The sequence below is a fragment of the Schistocerca nitens genome, chromosome 3 (genome assembly GCF_023898315.1).
Source record: "Schistocerca nitens isolate TAMUIC-IGC-003100 chromosome 3, iqSchNite1.1, whole genome shotgun sequence".
Classification (NCBI taxonomy): domain Eukaryota; kingdom Metazoa; phylum Arthropoda; class Insecta; order Orthoptera; family Acrididae; genus Schistocerca; species Schistocerca nitens.
The window spans coordinates 242,414,617-242,441,702 of record NC_064616.1 but is presented as its reverse complement, the minus strand read 5'-3'; the positions used below and the strand labels follow the sequence as shown (position 1 = coordinate 242,441,702).

General features: G+C 41.7%; 1 protein-coding gene and 1 long non-coding RNA gene across 2 annotated transcripts in view; one reads left to right on the top strand and one right to left on the bottom strand.

Moving 5' to 3' along the window:
- Positions 1 to 1,554: 1,554 nt before the first annotated feature.
- LOC126248199 (uncharacterized) lies at positions 1,555 to 5,689 on the bottom strand. The gene is made up of 3 exons (XR_007545426.1): positions 4,829 to 5,689; positions 4,631 to 4,740; positions 1,555 to 3,462 (listed from the first exon to the last, which is right to left on the bottom strand). It is a non-coding gene; the product is annotated as an uncharacterized LOC126248199 (long non-coding RNA).
- Positions 5,690 to 15,572: 9,883 nt separating this feature from the next.
- LOC126248198 (retinol dehydrogenase 13-like) overlaps positions 15,573 to 27,086 on the top strand; it is a 104,669-nt gene continuing 93,155 nt past the window's right edge. Inside the window, exon 1 of the mRNA XM_049948995.1 lies at positions 15,573 to 15,610. The gene's annotated coding sequence lies outside the window, so the exon portion shown is untranslated. The remainder of the gene's footprint in view (positions 15,611 to 27,086) is intronic.

Here is a 27,086-nt window from a genome sequence, read left to right as displayed (position 1 = left end):
TATTTTAAAAAAAATACAAGCTAGCTTTGAAACGCGTCATAAAGGAAGCAAAAATTAAGGAAAATGACAAATATATTATGAAGTCATCCAATAAAACTAAGTCCATGTGGAAAGCTGTGAAGGATCTTACGGGGAAGAAGACAACTCTCAAAAATATTGTGATATAACATGATGGCAAGAATGTCACTGACCCTAGGGAAGTTGCAAACAGTTTCAATTCTTACTATGCAACTGTTGCTGGGAAATTAGTGAAGGAAAAATTTGGAAATCCACCTAATACAACATGGAAAGAACTTTCATCTATTGAAATAAATAATATACCCTTGTTCCTCAGTCCAGTAAGCCCAACAGAGCTCCTAAATACCATTAATTCACTGAAGAGTAAGTATTCAACTGGTATTGATGATATTCCAGATTATATTATAAAAATAACAGCAAGACAAATACTTCCACCTTTATTGGACATATGCAATTCATCCTTATCATGTGGTGTCTTCCCTCAGCAACTGAAAATGGCAAAAGTAATACCCCTGTATAAAAAAAGGTGATCATCAATGTATGCGTAACTATAGGCCTGCGTCTCTATTGTCACGGTTTTCGAAAATTATTGAAAAAGTGTTCCTTTCAAAACTAATTACATTCTTCGACAAGAATAATATTATTTCTGGGTGTCAACATGGCTTCAGACAACAGAGATCAATTGAAACTGCCACTTTCAATCTGATAAACCATGTCTTAAATGCAGTGGACAACCACAGAAATATCTCAGGTTTATTCTTGGACCTAACAAAAGCTTTTGATGTGATTGATCATTCTATACTCCTGAGGAAGCTTGAATGGTATGGTGTAAGAGGTGTGCCAAATCAGTGGATTAAATCATATTTGGAATATCGCTCTCAGGTAACTGAAATTAAGTACATGGAAGGAAATGAACTCCAGGTACACCTTTCAGAACCATGTGGACTAAGTCATGGTGTTTCACAGGGCTCCATTTTAGGTACCTTTCTTTTTTTGTCTACATTAATGATTTCCCATCACACGTTAGGGATTCTGAACCAGTACTGTTTGCAGATGACACCAGTCTATTGATTGAAGGGAATAATGAATAAAATCTTACTACATCTGCAAAAGATATTACAAAAGGAATGTCTGAATGGTTTACCAGAAACAGGCTAATAGTTAATCCCCAAAAAAACGGTACTCATGAATTTCCACACTGATCAAAATAAAAATCCAGCACAACCTGTAATATGTATAGATAAGCAAAACAGTGCTGTCAATGGAACTAAATTTCTTGGGATTCATATCCAGGAATATCTTAAATGGAACACTCATATCACAGCCCTAAATTCAAAACTAGCAAAAATGAGCTATGTGGTAGGAATTCTCTGCAACAGTACTAGTGCAGAAACAATTAGGGCTGTATACTTTGCTCGTGTACATTCAATACTGAAGTATGGTATCATTTTCTGGGAAAATGTACATCAGGCCATAACAGTTTTCAGGAAACAAAAGGCAATTATAAGAATAATGAAACAAGCGAGCAGCAGAAAATAATGCAAATCTTTCTTTAAAGATCTAAAGATCCTACCGTTTCCCTGCATTTACATACTGGAAGTAGTCACACATGTCAAAAAAAGCATACTGAGAAAAGAAAACCTTTTCCTCAAAACAAAAGTGTCTATGATTACAGTACCAGGTCAGACAGTGACATACATGTTAATCATTGTAACACCACATTATGCCAAAAAGGTGTATATCATGCAGGAACAAAACTTTACAACAAATTATCAAGACATATAAAGTCTCTTACTGAACTACAAAGCTTTAAAAAGTCTGACATCCTACCTTCTGAAAAACTGCTACTATTCAATCTCACAGTATCTTATGCAAGAAAAAAAATGAATTTGTATCTTTAATTGTAAAAATAAGTTATAAATATACAGTATTTCAAAAATTTGTAATTATTAACTGTATAGTTCCAATTTGTCATAAAAATTTATAAAATGTATGTTTGACATTTGAAAACCCAATAGTTAAAATCGTTTTCTGTCCAATATTCTGTATACAATATATGTTCTTAAAAAGAGATTTATATGGACAAATAAATAAATAAATAGTACAACTGGAAGTTCAGCTGTCCAGTGCTTATGCTGAACATGTGGTGTAAAGTCCTCAAATTTTAATATTAAAGTAGATTGTAAAACTGATTACTGTACTTCACTTAATCAGCCTTACTACAGGATGAGATGCAGGTCGTATGTTTGTAAGATACAAATAAAAGGCTAATGAGATGTCCTATTTCTTGCAGGATTGTTTGAAGGTAACTTCCAAAAGCCAAAGTAACAAGTCGTCTATCAACTTCTTGGCCATAAAGTAAGTTACTTCGGAAACTAACTTTGTTAAATTTTACAAAGCACCTTTGCCTGTATGTATAATAAAGAGTAAAAACTAAATAGTTGCTCAATCTACAACGTTCTGACCCAGGTACCTGGAATCTACGACCACATGAAAATAAATTGGAAACTTTGTAAGAATCTATTTTCAGTTAAGTAAAAATCCTTAAATTTATACATGGGTATCACAATGAAGAAGTACTTACAGTGATAATTTTAATTTTTCAAAAAGTCAATTGTTTATCTTTTATATCAAATCATAAGTTAGAGGCATTAGGAGTAAGGGGAGTGGTTCTCAAATGGTTTTGTTCATATCTAGAAAACAGAGTACAGTCAGTAGAGATTACACACATCTCCAGTTGATCAAAGTACATTAAGAAACATATCTGATCCACAATACATCAATATTGGGGCCACTCAAGGAAGTGTACTGGGCCCAGTATTGTTTCTGGTGTATATAAATGATTTCCCACAACGTATCAGCCATGGAGAGAAGATATTGTTTGCTGATGACAGCAACATAGTAATCACCAGTAAGATACCAGCACAAACGCTGGAAAATTCAACTGAAGTGCTGAGGGATGTTGACAAATGGTCTCAGGAAAACAAAATAACTCAACATAAAGAACATAGATGATGTACCTACAACAAAATTCTTAGGGCTGCCCATTGACAGCAAAATGAAGTGGAATGAACATGCTATGAAACTCTCGACAAAGATATACACAGCATGGTATGCACTCGGAATCCAGGCACCTCAAGTGTCACATGAAATCTTGTAGACACCAGAATTCTGCACAGGGCTAGTAGTTGACTTTAAATTATGGATGATATTTTTTCACAAGTTGTTATTTGTAGAAAAAGCAATATTACATTTGTATTTAATCCGAAGCAAACTTTGAATCTGATATGACACTGGACATGGCAGTACCATGTCATGTGACACACACACACTAACACTTCTTTCAATGTCCAGAGGCTCCCCACAATCTTCTTCTTGGACTTCTGCAATATTAGTGGTGGAAGATGCTGCAGGAACACTTTCATACGACACACTGTTGTCTACCTGAAATGTATGAAACAGTCACTTCAATTAAGTATCCATGGAATAATTACTCACACTGAGAATGTGTGCAAGGTTAACAAATAATAAAACATGTTGAGCTTGTTGTCCAGTGATTTCCATCTCTAGAATAGCCTGGGGTAATTTTCTGACAGTAATTTTGAGGTTATCAGCTGAAAGCCTGACTGCACCCACAGTAATATGAATTTTTGTTATTTTAAACAAATATTTCCAGTTAGAGCAAATCTTCTCAGGCAGTTATGTTTTCTGAATCTAATTTCCTGTTATGTTTACTGCAGTATTGGTTTAGAAAATGTTGCCAATAAATTAATGTTAAACATTTTGTTTAATCAAATTCTAATTTAATTTTCCATTGTACGAGTGCAATTAGAGCTCAATTCTATGCAGAGTTATCAGCCTACATAAACCACTCTTTATGCAAGAACTATAGTTTCTAAGCATTAGTGTGACAAAGACTGGAAATGTTAAATTTTCTACAGATGACAGTCATGCAGGGATTGAAGACTAAGTATTATGAAAACTAACAGATTTATAACAAATGCTACATTTTTTTCAAAATATTGCCACAGGCTATGCATTTGCTCACCTGCGGCTGTGTGATTCAGGAAATTACAATAGTAGTAACAAAACAATGCATACTTGACTATGAATAAGCAACATATTTAAGCACTAGCTTTACTAATCTTTCAATTATGCCTTTAAAGTCGATCTGTGACAATAGGCTTGATCATGAAAACAAGAATATATACTGTTAACCAATCCAGACAGCAGCTTTCACACTTGAGTAAATATTTTGGTGAGTTTTATATGTCCATGAAAACTTTTGCACTGTCATAACAGTCTTGCCATAAATTAGTTGCAGCGGAGTATTAACTGCGTAATCTTACGTACAATGAAAGACGCCTGCCACCCCCCCCCCTCCACACACACACACACACACACACACACACACACACACACAGTGCCTGTAACTAACTGAAGCATATGAGAGATCCATACCTACTGTCAACCATGACTCCTAAAGCAGTGATAAAACGCGGTAATTCACACATGCAGTTAACGACAGATTGTTGGCGGGGGGGGGGGGGGGGGGGGGGCACAGGAGACAAGTATGAAAACTATTGAGCAAAACATTTACAAAGCTCAATACCTTAGCTTTCTTCTGTGACAAGTACATGTGTACTTTTTCCTTGTCTGTGGCATATAGTATTCTTCCAAAAATTTTAATTTCTTGAAACACCATGAAGACGGTATACACCGCTGAAAGCAATTGACAATGACAAATGAAATATATTACAAATCACATTTGGCACAGTATCAAACCTATTATTAACCGGAACTTACTTACCTTAAATGCACCAACTCCGGTTTTCGTGCTCTCTTACTTCCCATGTTATACGCTACATATAGGCCTAACACATATTTTAAAAAAAAAGTTTGGCATTACTACGGAGACAATAACAGGCTTACTACATTTTAAAATAAAAAACTAGGGTTATTACAGTCTTTACGTGAACGACAATAGCTTACTTTTTTTTACAAAAGCATAGGTTTCATTTCACCGCTTCTTCTTAAGTAAATCTTTCTTGGATTTGATGTTATCACAGTATTGAGTACAAGCACGATCTTTATCGTTTTACTTCACGATCAACAAATTCTTAACGCGCTGTACAGAAAGTAATTTCTTTTATCAGTCAAATTTAAAACAAACATCGTTTCTACAGCTGCATTGCGTGCAGCGTTCGCAATGAAAGGCATTGCACACTTTTCAATACTTCTACATGGTCATCTCCGGAATGATTGTGTGATTTCATGAACAATCAATCTCCAACAACTTTCTGTAAAAATCTGATTTGAGCTGTTCACATACAAACATTTTTAGATGATTTACCTCGTCAACCTCTTGCTACTTTCGAGATGTTCTCTATAATCACAACACGTAATACCTTTGCTTACTCCACGACCCGAGCTGAAAAGATATAAATGACGACAGTAGTACACCTTCACCATTTAAGCTGGTATTACACGACGATCCACCGCGAACGCTACTGGTTAGAGAGCGTGTATATAGGTTCTCTAACAAATGTATCAACCGCGCGGCAGGATAGAGAGCAGTAAAGAGAATGGAAGGTGAATTCAAGGTTCGTATGAGCAGTTGCCAGCGGGCTCTTGCGCATGCGCAGAGCTGAATTCGCGTATGAGCAGTGCCTTCCTCCAGCTTCTGGCTACTTGGAGCGTGGCTGTTTGGTGTATGAGCAGTAGCAGCAAGTAGCCAGAAGCTACCCGGAAAAATTTTCCTGGCGCGCTCAAGCTGCCAGATTCGCGCATGCGCAAAGCAAGCTGAATTATAGAGGGGGGGGGGGGGCGTCCTTCCCCACGTGACCCGTGCCCGTGTCTTCGTTTACAGCTCCCACGTCAAATGAAAACAAAACAGATTTCTGTGGCCGGGAGCCATTAAGTGAATTAACATACATTCACATAACCATGAAAGACCAAAATAAGTTATTAGTTTCAATTTTCTGAATTTATATTATTTCCAGGTTATTAGCAATCAACCATTAATGTATTAAATTAAGCTAATTCTGTCTGTTTTATTGAGAAATTTGCTTCAGTTAATTTCTTTTCCGCTGAGGCAGTTAGTTTATTTGAAACGAAGTGGTTCATTTCGCGCTATTGGCTACTTACAACCTCGTTCAATTTAAAGTGCAAATTTTCATTTTCTGGGACGAATGACGTTATACCATAATAAAGAACCAAACATGAGAATACAGTACTGGACCTCCAAGAAAATTAGTATCACGAGAACCACATGAAAAGCTGAATATCAGGTACTTCAGAGTCCATCTGGACTCCTCTCTAGAGGAGCACTAAGGGGCCCGCCAAGCTTGACGCCCCATACGACGGGCAGATCACCATCAATAGTGTCGCATACCCTCACTTCATGAGAGACAGCGGGGAGATTTGATATTTAAACCAGGTTGGTTCAAAATGGCTCTTAGCACTATGGGACTTAACGTCTGAGGTCATCAGTCCCATAGAACTTCGAACTACTTAAACCTAACTAACCTGAGGACATCACACACATCCATGCCCGAAGCAGGATTCGAACCTGCGACCGTAGCGGTCGCGCGGTTTCAGACTGTAGCGCCTAGAACCGCTCGGCCACTCCGGCCGGCTTTAAAACAGGTGATCGGAAACTTTACGCCACCATCTCTCCCCTCCCCCCATCCCATCCCCCGCCTAACCCCCCCCCCTCCACCTGACGGTCAAATACTGTCATTGAAAATTTCTTCGACCACCAGGATTCGAACCGGCTTACCTCCGCACAGGCGTGCGCTAGCGACCTCGGCCACTGATGTGGGTATGTAAGTAGTGTAAGATTGGTATGGTCATTTTTTCTGTATGTCGTCGTTGCCTGGATGCTTTTCTATTCTTGTAGATGTGGTCTGTCTATGTAAGTAAATGAAAGGCTATTTATTTTAAGCCATACACGTTTCGCCCCTTTTTATTTGTGAAGTATCTTCAGTGGCCTTAGTACTTACTTGTTTTATGTATTTAATAATTGCGTCACATAATGATTCGTTATTTTCTTGTTTTTCGGTAAGAAACAACTTATGGAGCGAAAGTTTCGTAAGGTTAAAAAAACTACTTGATTCCACTGATGACGTTATTGTTCGGTATGTGTAGTTCGCTTTTGTACTTAGTTGGCCTGTCTAGACCAGAATGTCCGATTTTCGGCGCTTTCGAACACATTGAAACTGAATATTCTACTTTCACTCTTACACTATGTGTTAGTTGTGTATTTTTATTGCGTGTAATGTTTCCAACTGTCGCTGTGTGTTCTACATTTGTGTTTCCTTTCTGTTGTGGTGCCTATATGTTGTTTGACATACGTTTGTTTATTACGTGTCTAAATGTGTTGTTATATGTGGTGGGGCCTGCTCTTGGAAAAAGATTATGTTAATCACTAAGACAATAACAAACAGGGCTGTAGAACACAAAGAAAAAATAATTTAATCTCCTACTACATAAACTTTTATAAACAAAATAAAAACAGTTACGGTGATTCGCTCCACTCAAAATTTTCCTTTGTTCCAAGAGCAGAGCCCACCATACACAATAACGCAAGTGCACAGTAACGAACAAATGGATATCAATTACATAGAGACACCACAGCACAAATAAAAGACGAATCCAAATCACACCGCGAGATTTGACATCACTATATACAGTAAACACACACAACTGACACACAGTGAAAGAGTGAAAGTGGAGCGTTCTGTTGAAATGTGTTCGAAATCGCCGAAAATTGGAAATCCTGGTGTACACAAGTCGACTACTTACAACTCCAGGTCAACACATACAGAATAATAAGATCAAAAAATACTTAGAAGAATTAAATAGTAGTTTAACATTGGGAAACTTACGCGAATAAAAAAAAATAAAATAAAAAATTGCAATATAGCAACATATTTAGAATCATTTGAGAAGGAACAGCTCCGGTCTCATAAACTGACATATAGCCGGGAGAGCAGTGAGCTGACCATATGGTCCTCTATATCCGCATCCAATGATGCCTGTGATCTGAGGATGACACGACGGCGGGTCGGCACCGTTGGGCCTTCATGGCGTTCGGACGGAGTTTAGTTTATCCAGAATTCTTATATAATACAATTATTATATGTATAAAACAAACATGTATTACTGATCGCTGAAGGTGCTTCATAAATAAAAAGAAGCGAAACGCGTATGGCACATAACAAACAGCCTTTCATTTAGTTGCACCGACAGACTATATCTTCAAGAGATGATGCTGTCAGCAATGGCGCAGAATAATTGTCACATAATCAGCAAGAATGGTCAGTGGTGTACTTTGCACTGTGTGTGTGTGCGTGCGTGTGCGTGTGTGTGTGTGTGATAGAGAGAGAGAGAAGGTAAGGCGTGTTACGCATGTCATCGAGCAAGAACGGTCGGCTTTCAGGTAAGTGAGTGACGAAGGTCACTTCTCAGGCAAGAGTCATCTGTACTACGACCTGTTTATACCCATCACATTCTTCAGCTTATTGCTTTGCACCGAACACGCTCTTTAGGTACACAGCTTTTATCTATCACCTGATTCAGAAATAAGTTTGATGGTGTGATCCTCCTGTTATTCACTTGACTTTGATAACTTATAGCGTTATTTACATATGTTAAAACCATGATGGCGGAGTTACAGAATTGAAAGTAAGTGCCGGCCGGAGTGGCCGAGTGGTTCTAGGCGCTACAGTCTGGAACCGGGCGACCGCTACGGTCGCAGGTTCGAATCCTGCCTCGGGCATGGATGTGTGTGATGTCCTTAGGTTAGTTAGGTTTAAGTAGTTCTAAGTTCTAGGGGACTGATGACCTCAGAAGTTAAGTCCCATAGTGCTCAGAGCCATTTGAACCATTTTTTTGAAAGTAAGTGACAGAAATTGCTTGGGTTGGCTAAAAAAATGGAAACACCGCGTGAAATGCATGCTTGAATGTATACGCAAATGCTACCCAAGTCTGTAGGTTGCGCTGTCGTATTTGACCACGAAAGGCACCTGTGCAATGCTCTCAATACGTTGCAAGTGTCAGTCGAGGTCAGAACAGTGCTCTGTGTAGTTGGGAGTGCTTTACGTCGAAGGTAAGTGAATTCGAACGTGGGCAAATTGTTAGTGCTCGCATGGTTGGTACTTCCGTATCCAATGTAACAGAAGTGTGTGGTGTTTTAAGAAGCAGCATATCGAAAATTGATACCGGATATAGTGAAAGCGGAAAACATCATACGCCAAGTCACAACGGGATGAAAGTGTGTGTTCAGTTCAAGAAGATTATGACGAAGAATAAGGGGAGGACAAATGCCAAAGTCACTGCAGAGCTGTATCTAACGGGGGGGAAATTACATTAGGTGTTCCACAAGGTTCGATCATGGGTCCCCTCCTGTTCTTGATATATGTGAATGACCTCTCTTGTTATGTGAAACAAGATGCTTAACTGACACTGTTTGCTGATGATACAAGCATAATTATTAATGCAGTAAAAGAAAGTCCGATAGAAAATGATACAAATAAGGTCTTTGGAAAAGTTATTAATTGGTTTTCTGCGAAGGGACTTGCTCTGAACTTTGAAAAAACAGAGTGCATCCAATTTTCTGCTGCAAAAGTATAATCCCTTCAATAAACATAACACATCAAAAGAAGTGAGTAGCCAGGGTAGAGCATACTAAGTTTTTGGGTGTACATATAGATGAGAATCTTAATTGGAAAAGTCATATTTTGGATCTCCTAAAGCTACTAGGTTCAGCAACTTTTGCAATCAGAATAATTGCCAATTTTCAGGATGTAGAAATTAGTAAGCTAACATACTTTGCATACTTCCACTCTCTGATGTCATAGGGGCAACTCAACACTTAGGCAAAAGGTATTCACTGCTCAAAAGAAAGTAGTTAGAATAATGTGTGGGGTTCATAGTCGCACAACTTGTAGGCATCTGTTTAAAAGGTTAGGAATTCTTACAACTGCTTCACAGTACATTTACTCAGTAATGAAATTTTTTCTGAACTACATGGACCAGTTTAAAATCAACAGCGACATTCATGATTACAACACCAAAAAAAAAAAAAAAAGAAATCCCTGCACTATCCTTTACTTAACCTATCTTTGGCTCAGAAACGGGTACATGGACCAGTTTAAAATCAACAGCGACATTCATTATTACAATACCAAAAAAAAAAGACCTTCACTATCCTTTGCTTAACCTATCTTTGGCACAGAAAGAGGTAAAATATGCTGCTATAAAACTTTTTGATAAATTACCAGATGAAATAAAATGTCTGATAGACAGCAGTAATAGTTTCAAAAAAAAAATTGATAATCATATCTCCTTGACATGAATTCTTCAACAACTTTTGCAATCAGAATGAATTCTTGAATATGAGTAAATATATCTGTAGATATAATATATGCATATTGTGCCATTTAAGGGAATAGGATAGATAATAAAATATTTAGGTATAACACTATAACGTAAAAAAAAAACGTGTTTCCTGTGCGCATTTCTTGTGCATTTGACACGTTCCACATCATAACGGTTTTTCCGTGCTATTGATCAATGGAACACGTAACTAACTAACTAACTAACTAACTAACTTGCGAACCCTGTCAGTGCCAAAACAAAGCGAAGGGAGCTCCATAAGCAGGGAATTGTAGGGTGAGATGAAATTCCAACATCTCTCATCAGTGACTCAAATGCCCGTAATAACAGGACGTGGGACCGAAGCCATAAAACTTAAGAGTATGGAGCAATAGAAGAAAGTCATTTAGTTGCATGAGTCTTGTTTCGCACTGTTTCCAACTTCTGGCCGAGTTAACGTGCCAAGAATGAATCACGGCGGCGATTCCGTGGTGATTTGAGAAGTCATATCGTGGTATCCCATGGGCGCCAAGCTTACTCTGCTAGGCAACATTGCTGCCAAGGATTATGTGACCATTTTGGATGATCAGGTCCATCACATGGTACAATTTTTGACCCCCAGTGGTGAAGCTATGTTTAAAGACCCTGGTCACACAGTTCCCATCTCCCAGGACTGGTTTCGTGACAACGAGGATGAATTGTCGCATCTCTCCCAGGCACCACAGTCACGAGGTCTCAGTATTATTGAGCCTTTACGGTCTCCTTTGAAGACAAGAGCGTGTGATCGCTATCCGTCTCCATCATCATTACCTAGTCCGCAGCTCGTGGTCTTGCGGTAGCGTTCTCGCTTCCCGCGCACGGGGTCCCGGGTTCAATTCCAGGCGAGGTCAGGGATTTTCTCTGCCTCGTTGTGTGCTCATCATCATTGACGCACGCAAATCGTCAAGAACTTGCAATACGGCGGCCGAACTTCCCGGCATGGGGCCTCCCGGCCAACAACGCCATACGATCATTTCATCATTACCTAAACTAGCCACTATTTCGCAGGAATACTGGTATAAGATTCCCTTGAAAATCATACATGACCTCTATTTATCCATTCTGAGACGACTGGAAGCTGTTTCTGACTCCAAGGGGTTACCTACACTGTTTTAAGCTTGGTACTGCTTTGTGTTTTAACTATTTCCATATTTTTGTTCACCCCTGTACATTTTCTTTAACCGTACGTGTAATCACCTCTGCTTGCACGGAGCATAAAAGAAGTCATTTAATCGCACTCTGTGAAGATAACAGACGTAGAGTAGCTAGTTATCAGCCCGTCGGTTATGCGTTAACGGGAATAGAGATAACGACCTACAGCGAAGCGATACAATACAATCGTGGACCTTGACTTTTAAGTTTACGGAGCGAAGGATTTGTGAGTGTAGAAAATGAATTCTGAAACTAGTTAGTCGACACTCTAAATTCAGTAGCAATTTCTGTACTCTTTAATCTTAAAGTTTTGGGAACATGTTTACAAGGTTTTCAGAGGAATCGATACATATTCAAAGAGTTTCAGATAAGAAAATTAAATATGAATGTTTATTCTTAATTCTACTGGGATGGAATAAGAACCATTTCAAGTTGGCAGGTACTGTTACACTACCTTTGAGAATGAACTTATTGCAGATGGAGTCTGTTTTGAATCCGAAAAATTTATCTGTGCGTCTGTCACTCGAAAAGCAAGTATACGTGCCAGTTTTTCAGTACACAAACGTTTTGAGGAATAAATCAGCACAGTTTGCAAGGTTTTGATAATACTAAACAGCGTGTATACAAATACCACATAGCATTACATTCTCTCACACTTCCGCGTTCCAGAAAGAGCAGTTTTTAAAATCTTTGTGTTTTTCCTCAAATTTCACTAAAATTTTTCCGCGCTGTAGGTACTAAATGACAATTACACAAGTGCCTCACGTCACATATAAAACTCATATTATTTTGCCCTTAACAACAGTAATTTGGCAGTTCTCTGGTGACTAATACGGGAAAACCTACACAGTAAACGTATGATCCTGGTTTGAAGCATGTTATACCAATACAGGCCAAAGTAATGTGATTAATTGTAGGTATAAGGTATTTTTTCCCACACTGAACGAGCATTATGTTATAAAATGTTACATTCAATAAATAAAATGTTCCACTGTTCGTACAGAAGACGCTAGCTAGAAATTGGCGGACCATTTGTACTTCAGGGACAACTAGTGTCACGGTCTTAGTAGCTTCATCAATTACACTAAAAACTCCACCCGAACTGGCCATGAAGGTCCAACGGTACCGACCGACCGCCGTGTCATCCTCATCCTATAGGCCTCCCTGGATGCAGATATGGAGGGGCACGTGGGGAAGCAATTATCTAAATGTCCAAATAGGGCGAAAATGGGTAAATTCGACGTACGTGTACAAATAAACTAGTGGCTACTATTTCGGAAAAACTGGATGATTTACTCAAGAGAAAGACCTTAACATATGGAGCAAGTCAATAAATTGTCGGTCCATCTCCAGCCCTTGTGCAGCAGTTATTCAGCTTCGCACTGATTGATAGGGTTGATGGATGTCCTCCAGAGGAATATAGTGCCAAATCTGTCCAATTGGTGCGATAGATCGTCAAAATCCCGAGCTGGTTGGAAGGCCCTACTAATAACGCTTCAAACGTTCTCAATTGTGGAGAGATCCGGCGACCTTGTAGGTCAAGATAGGGTTTGGCAAGCACGAAGGCAAGCAGCAGAAACTCTTGCCGTTTGCGGGCGAGCGGTATCTTGCTGAAGTGTAAACACAGGACGGCTTGCCATGAAAAGCAGCAAAACTGGGCGTAGAAGATGGTCGCAGTACCGCTAGGGTGTGAGGATGACAAAGGGATCCTACTACGAAAAGAAATGGCACCCCAGATCAACACTCCTGGTCATCGAGCGGTATGGCGGACGAAAGTCACGTTCGTATCCCACCGTTGTCCTGGATGTCTCCAGACACGTCTTCAGTGTGGAATCTCATTGACTGTAGCAGAATTGTCTTCAGTGATGACCCCGCTTCGAAATGAGCTCCGATGACCAGCGACATTTTCACTACACCCCGAATCTAGAATTCTGACAATATTTTTTTCATTACACGTTACTGAGTTTTATACAGGGTGTTACAAAAAAGGGCCGGCCGCTGGTGGCCGAGCGGTTCTGGCGCTACAGTCTGGAACCGCGCGACCGCTACGGTCGCAGGTTCGAATCCTGCCTCGGGCATGGATGTGTGTGTTGTCCTTAGGTTAGTTAGGTTTAAGTAGTTCTAAGTTCTAGGGGACTTACGACCTCAGCAGTTGAGTCCCATAGTGCTCAGAGCCATTTTGTTACAAAAAGGTACGGCCAAACTTTCAGGAAACATTCCTCACACACAAAGAAAGGAAATTTGTTATGTGGACATGTGTCCGGAAACGCTTACTGTCCATGTTAGAGCTCATTTTATTACTACTCTTCAAATCACATTAATCATGGAATGGAAACACACAGCAACAGAACGTACCAGCGTGACTTCAAACACTTTGTAACAGGAAATGTTCAAAATGTCCTCCGTTAGCGAGGATACATGCATCCACCCTCCGTCGCATGGAATCCCTGATACGCTGATGCAGCCCTGGAGAATGGCGTATTGCATCACAGCCGAAGAGTCTCTACATTTGGTACCGGGGTTGCGTAGACAAGAGCTTTCAAATGCCCCCATAAATGAAAGTCAAGAGGGTTGAGGTCAGGAGAGCGTGGAGGCCACGGAATTGGTCCGCCTCTACCAATCCATCGGTCACTGAATCTGTTGTTGAGAAGCGTACGAACACTTCGACTGAAATGTGCAGGAGCTCCATGGTGCATGAACTACATGTTGTGTCGTACTTGTAAAGGCACATGTTCTAGCAGCACAGGTAGAGTATCCCGTATGAAATCATAATAACGTGCTCCATTGAGCGTAGGTGGAAGTACATGGGGCCCAATCGAGACATCACCAACAATGCCTGCCCAAACGTTCACAGAAAATCTGTGTTGGTGACGTGATTGCACAATTGCGTGCGGATTCTCGTCAGCCCACACATGTTGATTGTGAAAATTTACAATTTGATCAGGTTGGAATGAAGCATTATCCGTAAAGAGAACATTTGCACTGAAATGACGATTGACACATTGTTGGATGAACCATTCGCAGAAGTGTACCCGTGGAGGCCAATCGGCTGCTGATAGTGCCTGAACACGCTGTACATGGTACGGAAACAACTGGTTCTCCCGTAGCTCTCTCCATACAGTGACGTGGTCAACGTTTCCTTGTACAGCAGCAACTTCTCTGACGCTGACATTAGGGTTATCGTCAACTGCATGAAGAATTGCATCGTCCATTGCAGGTGTCCTCGTCGTTCTAGATCTTCCCGAGTCGCGAGTCATAGGCTGGAATGTTCCGTGCTCCCTAAGACGCCGATCAATTGCTTCGAACGTCTTCCTGTCGGGACACCTTCGTTCTGGAAATCTGTCTCGATACAAACGTACCGCGCCACGGCTATTGCCCCGTGCTAATCCATACATCAAATGGGCATCTGCCAACTCCGCATTTGTAAACATTGCACTGACTGCAAAACCACGTTCGTGATGAACACTAACCTGTTGATGCTACGTAGTGATGTGCTTGATGCTAGTACTGTGGAGCAATGAGTCGCATGTCAACAGAAGCACCGAAGTCAACATTACCTTCCTTCAATTGGGCCAACTGGCGGTGAATCGAGGAAGTACAGTACAAACTGACGAAACTAAAATGAGCTCTAACATGGAAATTAAGCGTTTCCGGACACATGTCCACATAACATCTTTTCTTTATTTGTGTGTGAGGAATGTTTCCTGAAAGTTTGGCCGTACCTTTTTGTAACACCCTGTATAACAATAAATACATCATCACTACTGAGATTTATCCTATCTTTCCTACATATATTACATTCGTGATTTAAGGTTTCGCTGACATCCATTTCTGGTTTTAGTCACCTCCCTTCTTGTAAGTGGAATTAATAAGTAAGGATAATTCTGGGACTATATCCTGAGTGATTCTGCCGTTAAGAAACTTGAAATTTATGTTTTATTTTTCTTACCTGCAGGGACGTATGTGCTCCATGGCTCTGTGCTGTAAGCCTACTACGTCAACCTGATCATGGTCCCCACAGGTGAGTTCTCTAATCTAAAAACCTGCCCCCAAACTCTAATAACTAGCAGCGCTTCCTGTCCATATTGCACTACTAACTTATTAAGGACATCCCACCGCTTTTCCATCTGACAGCGAAGGTCGAAACATCTGCATCCGAGATGAACCCTCTGTCTTCAGCCCTCCGCTTCGCTTCAAGTTAGAAAACTGCAGTCGGTTCTGGTGAAAGTTCTAAAAATTACGAGATGTGCTTCAAACTTGCGAATTAGTGTTGCAGCTTTACCAATGCAGTCAGCTAATGATTTTAGGTGATAGGCGGCACTGGTCCCGACACGAGACATGACTTGCTGCCCACTATATAAAGTGCATACAGTATTTCTAGCCGAACCTTCTCCACATCTGGGACATGACTGCCTGGCACACATACCGAGTGCAAGCTACTTTTCCTATTTTACTCACTGTTATTTCTCGAGAGTGTTCCGACACCCTCCTTGTAAGGTAGCAGATTTTGCACCTTACATGATGCTAAATCAGTAATAATACACCGAATACACAGAGATAGCCATTTAACAAAACGAGATAATTGGCCCACCGGTAGGAGAGAATGGACACAGAAAAGGAAGTTGTGTGTGTCATGTCAAACTAACGAGATGGCCGCAGAGGCTGCAACACGGCCGGACCCCTTTGTCGGCTGGCATTTCAGGCCACCAAAGACGTTGGGAGGGGCTGGGCCATCACAACAAGAAGTGAGAAGGAGCTATATGCGAAAGAGAGAAAGACGATTTCGCGCCACGGGATTGGCGCAGAGCGCGTAGAGATACATATTAAAAGTTTGGCGGTAACAGTAATCGCGGGAGAATTCTGTGTCGTGGTTGAGTACAAAGGCGCACGGATACATGGAAGTCTGCGTCGTGATTGGCTACCAACGGGCGCGGATCCATAAGGCGAAGAACGGCCAAGTTTGAAAAAATCTGAATGAGGACTTTGGGGTACGCACTGGACTGGAACAGTCGCGGTGTCTGGCTGCCCTGCTTAGAGACGCAGATTTGTACTAACTTGTGGTGTTCATATACAATCTGAAGTGTACCTTTGCTGCCGCACGCTTGAGTCGACCAGCTACTCTTGGCATATGTGCAAGTAGCTTGAGTATTGACTCGTGACGGTCTCCGCAATTGAACACTTAGGTACAGGAGTTAACGGACGCAAATCACGTCCACGTTTGAGATTAAAGCCAAGCTAGCTCACGGGAAAGACGGCATCACGACGTTGGCTGGGCCGACCGTCGTAATCATCACGGAGAATTACGGTGATACTAGCAATCATCTGCCAAAATAGGGCACTGTAATTCTGAATGTGTTCCTATTCCACTAGCTCTTTGACTGGTGCTCTCTGAGTCTGTGTCCGTTCGAGCAGAACTTCACTAGAGTCACTCGCGGGTTCAGTGTTGGCTCAAATGGCTCTGAGCACTATGGGACTTAACTTCTAAGGTCATCAGTCCCCTAGAACTTAGAACTACTTAAACCTAACTAACCTAAGGACATCACACACATCCATGCCCGAGGCAGGATTCGAACCTGCGACCGTAGCGGTCGCGCGGTTCCAGACTGTAGCGCCTTTAACCGCTTGGCCACCACGGCCGGCGGTTCAGTGTTGACTTAAGGAGTTAGGAAAAGAGGATATATTGTGCCAATGATAGACTAGTTAGGTTAGCGAGTGTATTGGATTCTAACGTTAGGCTAGAAATATTGCTCATCCTGTTTTCTGAATAAATCTTAATTTGGTATCATATGCTAATCACCGCATTATTGATTTCGTAGCTAGCAATCACCATATTTTTGTTTAATAATTAGAGTGTAATGATAATTTCGATGCAAACAATACTCGAGGCATAACCGCGCGTTTAAACAGAGCCAACTTACGTCAGATAGCAACTCAAGGTCGACTAAGACTACCAGTAGATATTTTTAAATATATCGATGATTGTACAATAAAACCCCACGTACGTTGCAACCTAACATCTGGACTACTAATAACAAGTAATCTCTCTCTCTCTCTTAATGAAGGACTCCGCCGGCCGGAGTGGCCGTGCGGTTCTGGGCGCTACAGTCTGGAGCCGAGCGACCGCTACGGTCGCAGGTTCGAATCCTGCCTCGGGCATGGATGTGTGTGATGTTCTTAGGTTAGTTAGGTTTAATTAGTTCTAAGTCCTAGGCGACTGATGACCTCAGAAGTTAAGTCGCATAGTGCTCAGAGCCAATGAAGGAATCCATCATTTGCCTAACATTGGAACTGCTATTAACGAGCAATCCCTCATCCCTGTTGTAGTATCGTAGCGTATCGAAACTGTTGGAGCTGGCGCCTCGAATATTCCTGCGGGTGTCGTTTTCAACATCGCCACCAATGATGAAACTCCAGGCCGCCGATCAATGAAGACCGCGGAGATGGTGTAATAATTGTCAGGTACCTAGCCATCAGTTTGTAGTAGAGATTACTTGAGTGTCGCTAGATGGTCCCGCACGTTACACCGAGCTGTTGATACTAACTCAACCGGCAAACATTTACCGTACGTAGACGCACCACCGCGTCAGGTCTCTGCTTATAGCTAGACACAGCTGTCACATGTTGTCAACAGTATAACAGTGCTTCAGCAACAAGTTGAATACAATATACTTTTTAAAATGCACTTGTGTCAACTAAACTTTTGCTTCCCTGTCCAGATTCCTACGGCGACAGATCCCTTTAGTCAGCTTGAAAGCGGTCACTTGCTTCAATTACAAATATATATCTGAGTGATGCTAAATGTTATTATTTTTATATAAAGAAAAGTATTATCTTCTCAAGAACCTTCAAATCGTGAGCTACACACTTAATTTTTACACATGGATTAGTGAATTTTCTCATGGCACTTCTGCTGCCTATGCCTGTGGTCACGTTCAGAACGCAGATGAATAATCAAATTAATGACTTTAATGAGAATTAACTATAAATTGCTGGTATACCCATGCACCACCACAATAAAATAAAAACAGTGAGTAGCTGACGGAATATAAATGAGAACAGTGACGTATTTAGGTTTACAAAATAATGACAGGTTTTATTGATACTTTAGTCCTTTTGTAACTACAACTAGGAAAATGACGAACAGAAATCAGAAAAGTAATGGTGTTTGACTGGCAAAGCATACATTGGGGTGGAAGCTACACAAATTCTCCCTTAAATTAATTCCTTTTACAACGCAATCGAACTTCGTTTGCATGTATCTACTGTGAGGCCCTACTCTGTTCAAATGGAATCAACTACGACCAAGTATATCACAAACTGTGGTTCACCTGAGAACAGGGAGCTGTGAATATCATTTAACAACCCTACGCTGGTGCAGCAGTATTTTGCTCTTTACCTTGATACAGGCGGCAGCAGAAAACGAAACGGTGCACTGTGGGCGAGGAGCGTTGCACTGCGGCAGCTGTAATGCTCTGACTTGTCCACGAAAATTTGCAAACCCCCCGGTCTGCCGTTCTGATTATCAGAACGCGGAAACTTCCCTACAGCCCTGCTGTACCGGCAGGCGCACCCGTTTGTTGGTCTGGCCAAATCAATTTGACTCAAAGGCACGAAGGTGAGTGCTGGAATTATCTTACGTCAGACGACCGACTCAGTACGAATAAATTAACTCTGTGACACCCCGGACGGCAATTAAAGCATGATAAGGTGAGTTGTATAGTTAGTTATTGCGATTTTAAGCCGTTGTTGTGCAGTGCTATGCAAATAGTTGTGTAATTAGGAAGGATCTTTGTGATTAGTTATATAATTAGGATGGATATTTGGGTCAGTTTCCCGAATGTGCACTTAAGCTTTCCATCCAGCAGAATCTGGGTTCGAGTGGTTAATAAGTTTTACTTGCACTGTGTGTTTGTGCATTGTATTAAGTTCGGATGATTAAGCGTTGTGAGCGTGTTTGCATGTATTATTTTAGTGATGTGCATGGTGTGTACTGGATTATTTTGGTTGGTTTGTTTGAGAGATGAGACCGGACAGTGAGGTCATCGGTATCATCAGATTAGGGAAGGACGGGGAAGGAAGTCGGTCGTGTCCAATCAAAGGAACCATTCCGGCATTTGCCTGGAGCGATTTAGGGTTCAAAAATGGTTCAAATGGCTCTGAGCACTATGGGACTCAACTGCTGTGGTCATAAGTCCCCTAGAACTTAGAACTACTTAAACCTAACTAACCTAAGGACAGCACACAACACCCAGCCATCACGAGGCAGAGAAAATCCCTGACCCCGCCGGGAATCGAACCCGGGAACCCGGGCGTGGGAAGCGAGAACGCTACCGCACGACCACGAGATGCGGGCAGCGATTTAGGGAAATCACGAAAAACCTAAATCAAGATGGGGCCGAACGCGGGATTGAACCGTCGTCCTCCCGAATGCGCGTCTAGTGTGCTAGCCACTGTGCGACCTGGTAATTTACGAGTTGTTTGCGTCTCTGCACATCAGCGTAATGCATGATTTAGGAGTACTTCCGAGATCTGTAAACTGTATATTGTGACTCCAAGCACGTTAGGGTGAGTGTTTTGCATCAGAGTAATAAATACATTAGGTGAAATCCGTAGCTAAATAAATTGTCCAGAAAATAAATAAAGTACAATCCTCCCTCTCTCGAGCAGCACAGAACATGATGATTCGTTTTTCACACCAATTTTCCATCCCTCCAGCCTTCAGACCGCCGGCAGGGTGAGTGTTTTGTATCAGCGTAAAAAACTAGGTGACATATGTCCCTCGATGTATGTAGGAAATGCGATTGGATGACCTTGAAAAGTAGTTGAAACAAGGTAGTTGAAACCGTAGCGAACCCCTTTTCTTACCTATGTAAAGCTTTGTGGGACTTTGGCCTCAAGTAAGGCTGGCCCAGGCGGACGTGAGTTTTCTTAGAGAAAGTGAGAATGTTTATGTTCGGCTGACGTCAGAGGGTGTGAAAGTAGGCTAGTCGGCTGTAGATCGTATTATCAGAGCGCGACACACATACAGCCTGACGACAACGTGACATATCGTGAAGCGCAGCCTCTTGTGGCAGTAACGCAACACTAATGCCGTAGGTAGATAATAAATTTAAACAAATTTAAAGAAATTTAAACAAATTTATAGAAATTTAAAGTATTTTATAGAAATTATTTTCGAATTAAATGAGCAGCCTCTAGGGTGGGCAACACCAGACCAACTCCCCTCAACAAAATTTTCCAAGAGGATGGCTAACAGAGCGGTTCTAGGCTCTACAGTCCGGAGCCGCGCGACCGCTACGGTCGCAGGTTCGAATCCTGCCTCGGGCATGGATGTGTGTGTCTGTCCTTAGGTTATTATACAATTTTGAACATGGCCGATAATGCAGCAACCGCAGACGAAATTTATAGTATTACTTGAAAATACAGCTCTTCGGTTGCACAGGCAAAAATTTCCAACTTTAGGTAGGTTTCAACTGCTCTAAGGCAGCCTTCATCAGAAGTAAAAAATGTTTACATTACATATAACAGAGTTTTGGAATAATATAAAAATTATTAAATTAAACATATGTAATAAAATTACATCATAGCTAACTGCTACGGCACAGTAGACAAAGAAAGTATACTTACAGAGAGTAAATAGTTAAGAAATGGTTTAGAGCAACAGTGCTCACGTTAAAGATAAAAATATATTTGTACATTATAAAATATTCCTAGGAATGCAACTTGATTAAGACGCGCCGCTAAGGGTCGCGTGTGCGGCCGGCACTGTAAGCAGCATCAGACTGACAGGCGCGTGCGCCGTTGATGTTAGCAAGCCATCTAGTATTGAATGCTTGTAATTTACAGTGACAACAGCTGTCAGAAGCATTGGAACAGGAGTGCACGTAATGTGCTGATTACATTATGTCAGATAGTATGTAACAGATCGAAAGTTGAACAAAATATTATACTGTAAAACAGAGAGAGAGAGAACAATATTTTAAGGCTACAGTACGGGAAGCATAATAGCAATATTCCGCGTTAAGTGATTTTACGCAAGGGCTTTACACCATCAAAGAAATTTTTATCACGTAAATGTAATTGCTCATTGAGGATTAAATGGTCGTTACGGGAAAAATGTTTGAAAATTTCCAACTGTTCAAGAATATCAAGTCTGAAGCCTTTCTTTTCTGTATGTAAGATACTAATATCATGAACATCTTTAGGTTTGTGTCCTGTGATAAGAAGGTGGTCAGCGAATGGCGAATTATGTACGTTCGTACCTTTTTTCCCTAATAGATGCTCTTTACATCTAATCGATTAGAGTTGCTGTCCATGCATCAGCATGGCTTTAGAAAGCATCGCTCCAGCGAAACGCAACTCGCCCTTTTTTCACATGATATCTAGCGAACCATGGATGAAGGGTATCAGACGGATGCCATATTCCTTGACTTCCGGAAAGCGTTTGACTCGGTGCCCAACTGCAGACTCCTAACCGCCGACAGTTGAAGAGGGTCGTGAAGCGTAATAGGCAGACATCTATCCAGACCATCACACTGGAATTCCGAACTGCATCAGGGTCCACTGCAAGCACTATGACAGTCAGGCGGAAGGTGAGAAAACTTTATGGTCGATCGGCTGCTCATAAGCCACCCATCACGCCGGTAAATGCCAAACAACGGCTCGCTTGGAATAAGGAGCGTAAACATTGCACGATTGAACAGTGGAAAAACGTTGTGTGGAGTGACGAATCACGGTACACAATGTGGCGATCCGATGGCAGGGTGTGGCTATGGCGAATGCCCGGTGAACGTCATCTGCCACCGTGTGAAGTGCCAACAGCAAAATTCGGAGGCGGTGGTGTCATGGTGTGGTCGTGTTTTTCATGGACAGGGCTTGCAGCCCTTGTTGTTTTGCGTGGTACTATCACAGCACATTCTTGCTTCCCACTGTTGAAGAGCAATTCGAGGATGACGACTGCATCTTTCAACACTATCGAGCACCTGTTCATAATGCACAGCCTGTGGTGGAGTGGTTACACGACAATAACATCCCTGTAATGAAGTGGTCTGCATAGAGTCCTGACCTGAAACCTAAAGAACACCTTTGGGATGTTTTGAAAAGCCGACTTCGTGCCAGGCCTCACCGCCCGACATCGATACCTCTCCTCAGTGCAGCACTCCGTGAAGAATGGGCTGCCATTCCCCAAGAAACCTTACAGCACCTGATTGAACGTATGCCTGCGAGAGTGGAAGCTCTCATGAAGGCTAAGGATGGGCCAACACCATACTGAATTCCAGCATTACCGATGGAGTGCGCCACGTATTTGTAAGTCATTTTCAGCCAGGAGCCCGCATACATCACATAGTGTATGTGACTGGAATAAATAGAGGAAACGAAAACAAAATAAGTGGACCAAAGAATAAATTGGAGGGGAAACTGTTATTTTACAACGGAAATGAAAATGAAATGTAGGTGTTACATAAGGAAATGCCGAAGTGACGACATAATTGAAGGAAGGCGTGTAACATGCAGGAATATCATAGAAGCCTATTGCTTGTGATAAAATTTCATAATCGAGTTTCGAAGTACAATCGATCGTGAAGCCTAACAAACAAAGTAACCAAAAATTTATATCAAGTGAATTAATTCGGCTAATTTGGATAAACGTTGGATTGCGGTTTATCGTATCGCGACATTGCTGCTCGCGTTAGTCGAGATCCAATGACTGTTAGCAGAATATGGAATCGGTGGATTCAGGAGGGTAATACGGAACGCCGTGCTGGATCCCAACGGTCTCGTATCACTAGCAGTCGAGATGGCAGGCATCTCATCTGCATGGCTGTAACGGATCGTGCAGCCACGTATCGATCCCTGAGTCAACAGATGGGGACGTTTTGCAAGACAACAACCATCTGCACGAACAGTTAGACGACGTTTGCAGCAGCATGGACTATCAGCTCGGAGACCATGGCTGTGGTTACCCTTGAGGCTGCATCACACACAGGAGCGCCTGCGATGGTGTACTCAACGACGAACCTGGGTGAACGAATGGCAAAACGTCATTTTTTCGGATGAATCCAGGTTCTGTTTACAGCATCATGATGGTCGCATCCGTATTTGGCGACATCGCGGTGAACGCACATTGGAAGCGTGTATTCGTCATCGCCATACTGGCGTATCACCCGGCGTGATGCTATGGGGTGCCATTGGTTACACGTCTCGGTCACCTCTTGTTCGCATTGAAGGCACTTTGAACAGTGGACGTTACATTTCAGATGTGTTACGACCCGTGGCTCTACTCTTATTCGATCCCTGCGAAACCCTACATTTCAGCAGGATAATGCACGACCGCATGTTTCAGGTCCTATACGAGCCTATCTGGATACAGAAAATTTTCGACTGCTGCCCTGGCCAGCAAATTCTCCAGATCTCTCACCAATTGAAAACGTCTGGTCAATGGTGGCCGAGCAACTGGCTCGTCAGCATACGCTAGGCACTAATCTTGATGAACTGTGGTATCGTGTTGAAGCTGCATGAAGATGTTGCGTAATGTTCAAATTCAATGTAATGACTGATTATAAAAGTAATATTTATTAAGGAGATGCTGAAGAACAAAATTTCATGTTTTAAACATACAACTACCATCAAAACACAACAGCTGAATTAATTATACAAGCATATGAATCAAAATATTAAATCCTCAATTACTTCACGAAATATTAGAGAGCCTCAAAGCCTAAGAGAATTTCTGGAGTCAGCACAAAAATTACTGTAACATCTTATACACAAATTTTCAGTCGTTTTAAGTTTCGTAAATTTCACATGTTTTATTTTACAAAGATGGTAGTCGGGTTCAAGGATATAATAGTGGCCACAAGTACGCTACTGGTCATTAAAATAGCTACACCACGAAGATGACGTGCTACAGACGCGAAATTTAACCGACAGGAAGAAGATGGTGAGATATGCAAATGATTAGCTTTTCAGAGCATTCACACAAGGCTGGCGCCGGTGGCGACACCTGCAACGTGCTGACATGAGGGAAGTTTCCAACCGATTTCTCAAACTCAAATAGCAGTTGACCGACATTGCCTGGTGAAACGTTGTTGTGATGAGGAGAAATGCGTACCATCACGTTTCCGACTTTGATAAACGTTGGATTGCGGTTTATCGTATCGCGACATTGCTGCTCGCGTTAGTCGAGATCCAATGACTGTTAGCAGAATATGGAATCGGTGGATTCAGGGGGGTAATACGGAACGCCGTGCTGGATCCCAACGGTCTCGTATCACTAGCAGTCGAGATGGCAGGCATCTCATCTGCATGGCTGTAACGGATCGTGCAGCCACGTATCGATCCCTGAGTCAACAGATGGGGACGTTTGCAAGACAACAACCATCTGCACGAACAGTTAGACGACGTTTGCAGCAGCATGGACTATCAGCTCGGAGACCATGGCTGTGGTTACCCTTGAGGCTGCATCACACACAGGAGCGCCTGCGATGGTGTACTCAACGACGAACCTGGGTGAACGAATGGCAAAACGTCATTTTTTCGGATGAATCCAGGTTCTGTTTACAGCATCATGATGGTCGCATCCGTATTTGGCGACATCGCGGTGAACGCACATTGGAAGCGTGTATTCGTCATCGCCATACTGGCGTATCACCCGGCGTGATGCTATGGGGTGCCATTGGTTACACGTCTCGGTCACCTCTTGTTCGCATTGAAGGCACTTTGAACAGTGGACGTTACATTTCAGATGTGTTACGACCCGTGGCTCTACTCTTATTCGATCCCTGCGAAACCCTACATTTCAGCAGGATAATGCACGACCGCATGTTTCAGGTCCTATACGAGCCTATCTGGATACAGAAAATTTTCGACTGCTGCCCTGGCCAGCAAATTCTCCAGATCTCTCACCAATTGAAAACGTCTGGTCAATGGTGGCCGAGCAACTGGCTCGTCAGCATACGCTAGGCACTAATCTTGATGAACTGTGGTATCGTGTTGAAGCTGCATGGGCAGCTGTACCTGTACACGCCATCCAAGCTCTGTTTGACTCAATGCCCAGGCGTATGAAGGCCGTTATTACGGCCAGAGGTGGTTGTTCTGGGTACTGATTTCTCAGGATCTATGCACCCAAATTGCGTCAGTTCTAGTATATTTGTCCAATGAATACCCGTTTATCATCTGCATTTCTTCTTGGTGTAGCAATTTTAATGGTCAGTAGTGTATTATTGCTGCAACTGTAATTATAAGTCAGTTCAAACTAATTTAATGTGCAACAGAAAAACTCTTTTAAGTTAATATTAATGAAAATAAAGCTAGCCTTCAGATAGCTTAATTCTACTTACTAAGCACATTTTTATACGTCGCTTTTGTGACATCAATTCGCTGAAACTGGTGGAGAGAAGTATGTCCATAAATAAATTTTGGATAGACGATAAGCTTCACTAGAGGGTGTGTTGATGTTGTGGCAGGTCACGTAGACCTGCAACACTTTTAATTTTTGTGAATGCCATTCAAACGTAGTTTAGCAACAGAGCATAAATAAGTCTGATGTTAGTCACTGGTGATTTCTAAGAGTTCTTTAAGGCATAAGTTCTAAGTTCTAAAGCCATCGTTTATTTACCAATACCTGCAATGCAGTTACAAAGTCTGACAGTTTAATGGAGCTTCAGTACTAGAGAGCTCGATTCAACTACAGCCATCAAATGAGTCATATTACGTTGATTAAACCAACAAGTTGCATTTGTGGAATACTGGTACTGTATTAAGTGGGGCTCAGCCAATTTTTATCGACCCCCAAGCATAGATAACGCCACAACCAGAAGACCGCTATGCATGTCTGGAGGAAGCCTTTATCTAGTATTCTATAGCAAATGGGCGATGAACGGTGATGAAAAAAATTTCTTGACTCCTTAATCATTTCGCTACAGATATGTTCATGCCAAACTAATAATGTTCAGAGCTATTACTAGCGAGAGAATTATATAATGATTATATTGGGTAAATGCAGATAAATTCTTATGGTCATGGGTACGTAGTTTATTGTGTTATGACCAGTCTGACGACCACTGGTTATGTGAAGCTTCGCAAGAAGATCCCACCGAGCTGAGGAAGAACTTGTCGCATATATTAAGCGTACAAAGAATTCCATTCTGTCTGGAAACAAAGTGCACAGTCCATAAACGAAGCTGTGTTCCTCAAAAGTGTGTCAGTTCTCCTAATGCATCCCAGTACATATCGGGCAGTGGCCCTGATAATATCGTAACAAAAACTGGGACTCTTACGTACGTAAAAAAAAAAAAAGGCATTTTTCCCACGCCCACAAAGAAAATGGACCACATAAAGCGTCTAATATTGATACTACGTGAGTTTCACCATACACTGTAAAGTGGTTTACATAGTATACGTACTGACATTCCTCCTGACATTGAAAACGACAAAGTCCATCCATTCTCGGGCAAAAGCTAAACTCAACTGATAGGAGATTAAGAACAATGAGTTGC